The sequence below is a fragment of the Fistularia commersonii genome, chromosome 24 (assembly GCF_037954325.1).
Source record: "Fistularia commersonii isolate RoL2024-O1a breed Wild chromosome 24, RoL_Fcom_v1.0, whole genome shotgun sequence".
In the NCBI taxonomy this organism is placed as follows: domain Eukaryota; kingdom Metazoa; phylum Chordata; class Actinopteri; order Syngnathiformes; family Fistulariidae; genus Fistularia; species Fistularia commersonii.
In genome coordinates this window covers 9667632-9670493 of record NC_141307.1, presented here as the reverse complement: position 1 = coordinate 9670493, position 2862 = coordinate 9667632, and the positions used below count along the sequence as shown (strand labels likewise).

At 52.7% G+C, this 2862-nt stretch overlaps 3 non-coding genes across 3 annotated transcripts; all 3 read left to right on the top strand.

Annotated features, from left to right (window-relative positions):
* Nucleotides 1-357: 357 nt before the first annotated feature.
* Nucleotides 358-548, top strand: LOC147220379 (U2 spliceosomal RNA). The gene has a single exon (XR_015108070.1). It is a non-coding gene; the product is annotated as a U2 spliceosomal RNA (small nuclear RNA).
* A 604-nt stretch (nucleotides 549-1152) lies between these two features.
* LOC147220378 (U1 spliceosomal RNA) lies at nucleotides 1153-1316 on the top strand. The gene has a single exon (XR_015108243.1). It is a non-coding gene; the product is annotated as a U1 spliceosomal RNA (small nuclear RNA).
* A 1223-nt stretch (nucleotides 1317-2539) lies between these two features.
* Nucleotides 2540-2658, top strand: LOC147220377 (5S ribosomal RNA). Its single transcript, XR_015108641.1, has one exon. It is a non-coding gene; the product is annotated as a 5S ribosomal RNA (ribosomal RNA).
* Nucleotides 2659-2862: the final 204 nt, after the last annotated feature.

The following is a 2862-nucleotide window of genomic DNA, read 5'->3' as shown; positions in this document are numbered from 1 at the left end:
GTCTTTTCTCCTCACGGGCGACTTTTTGCCACATTCCAGGTTGATTTGAAGGGGACACGATTCCTAGGAGTCTGCTTGTTTAAGTCCTGGGTTTACTTTGATGCTTTGGCGTCCTGTCGGGGGGGCGTGCACCACGTGACCGGGCAGATGCGGAAGATGCATCAGCCATGTTGTTTCTTGTAAAGCAGGAACGTCGGCCTCCACCGGGACCTCCGTCTCCGGGGCGATGGGGGCGATGGGGGACATGCGCCGTCGCTCCGGGCGGCGGAGACGGGGTGGGGGTTTATTTGTGAGTGAAGTCGTGAGTGAAGCTGACGGTGCGGGGGATGCGATGGCGTCGAGCGAGGGCGCGGGTCCATCGCTTCTCGGCCTTTTGGCTAAGATCAAGTGTAGTATCTGTTCTTATCAGTTTAATATCTGATACGTCCCCTATCCGGGGACCAAATATTAAATTGATTTTTGGAACAGGGAGATGGAATAGGGGCTTGCTCCGTCCACTCCACGCATCGACCCAGTATTGCAGTACCTCTGGGAACGGTGCACCCCCCGCTTTTGTGTCCGATGTCAAGGTTGCCGTGTCCTCCAACAACGTCATACGTAACCAACACACACGGGATCCAGATCTTGTCTGTGCCCTGTGTGACCAGCGACACTGGCCCCGTTGTTTCTGCCGGTAGGGAACGGTAGATAGCGACACATGAGCGTGCCTGCCTGAAACCCTGTCCCTACCATTCGCCCCGTGCAGCCCAATAAAATCCCACTATGGACCAGAACTGAGCCTAAATGGATCGCATTTGAAACGGATGGATTGCCCCCGATAGACTGTGTCAGACTGGGCTCAGGGGGAAGTTCTCCCGGTCGTAGAGCGGCAGAAACCCCTCGCGGCATTCGGAGGACGGACGGAACGTGTTCCGGTTGTCCTCTGACTTCTTCGTGAAAATTGAAGCGCCCGTGTCGTTTTCAGCGTCCTGGCCCGTCAGAACTCAGAGTTGACGTTTTTTTTTGACAGAGTGTGTGTGTGTGTGTGTGTGTGTGTGTGTGTGTGTGCGAGAGGGATCGTGTGTGAGCTCCCGGAACAGTCCGCATGGGTTCCTCCCCGACTGAGAACGGCGTGCGTGTGAAAGCGGTCCGTGCGCGGGACGCGTGCGACTCATACTTACCTGGCAGGGGAGATACCATGATCAAGAAGGTGGTTCACCCAGGGCGAGGCTCAGCCATTGCACTGCGGCCGTGCTGACCCCTGCGAATTCCCCAAATGTGGGAATCTAAACTGCATAATTTCTGGTAGTGGGGGACTGCGTCCGCGCTCTCCCCTGTTGTGCTGTTCAAGAGCAAGTCTGTGTCGCTGGAGGCCGGGTTCACTGTTTATGGTCGCGCGCGCCGACCCTCCCCGGCCGGGCCGTGACCCAACCAGGGAGTTGTCGTTGCACATGGCAGGTGCACCGCAAAAGCGTGGATTTAAGATCGGGCCAAAAAACAATCCAGAGTGTCCAAGTCCCTGAAATGCTCCTGCTTCTTGATCTCCACTCCCTGTAGCCTCACCGTTCCACCCGAGTTCCTCTCATCCCCACACATGTATGCTGTCTTGCTGCGACTAACTTTCGTTCCTCTCCTTTCCAGAGCATACCCCCACCTCTCTATAGTTTCACTGAGACACTTTACAGTTTATAGTTTATTTTGATTTCCAATTCTGCCTTTTATTATTTATTACTGTTATATTTTCTGTAACTCTGGCACAACAGTTTCCTTCGGGATTAATAAAGTTGTTCTTATCTTATCTTATCTTATCTTATCTTATCTTATCTTATCTTATCTTATCATATCTTATCTTATCTTATCATATCTTATCTTATCTTATCTTGGCCTCCACCTGTTTTCTGCTCTCACTACAGATCACAACGGCATCTGCAAAGGTCACGGACCGTGGAGATTCACGTCTACCTTCATCCGTCAGGCCGTCCGTCACCGTTGCGAACAAGAGGGGGCTCAGGGACTATCCCCGACGGAGTCCCGCTTCCACCTTGAACTTCTCTGGTCCCGTCTTACAGCACACTGCACCACTGTCTCCCAGCTAGCATACATGTCCTGCACCAGTGTAACACACTTCTCTGCCGCTCCAGACTTCCTCAAAGGATACCAGAGCTCCTCTCTTGGCAACCTGTCGTATGACTTTTCAAGGTGTACAAAAAGGCAATGCGGCTCCCACCGGCCTTCTCTGTACTTCTCTATGAGCATTCTCAGCACAAATACTGCATCTGTAGTACTCTTCCTTTTTCCATGTGTATTTTATTTAATTTTCTCTTTCTCTTGTCATTAACTGTCCCGCCGTGCATTTGAGTCCTGGTATGGCCTTTCCTAGCTCCCTCTTTATCTTAGGTAAAGTGTGTTTGATGATTTTTGGTTATAGTAACCTTGGTTGCAACTGGCTGTAATCATGGAAACGCAATAGAAGGAGCTCCTGACAGATCTGGAAATGACTGGAGGTGGAAAAGACGGAGGACGGCTGCTTATGACATGTCCTTCCGCGTAGGCTAGTCTCGTTTACGGCCGTACCACCCTGAACACGCCCGATCTCGTCTGATCTCGGAAGCCAAGCAGGGTCGGGCCTAGTTGGTACTTGGATGGGAGACCGCCTGGGAATACCAGGTGCCGTAAGCTTTTTTATGTTCGTCCCCTCTGTCAACAGCAGGAGGTGCTGTCTCTCAAGAGCGCCAACATTTCACACACGGACACACGCCGCTCATTCCCTTGTGTTTGTCCCACGGGAGTCACCGTGAAGCCCGGCGCGACACGCGCTCAGTCATAGTTCCCCGCCTTACCTTGTTCGGTCACTTTCCGTTGTCTCGCCGCCTCCGTCCGTCG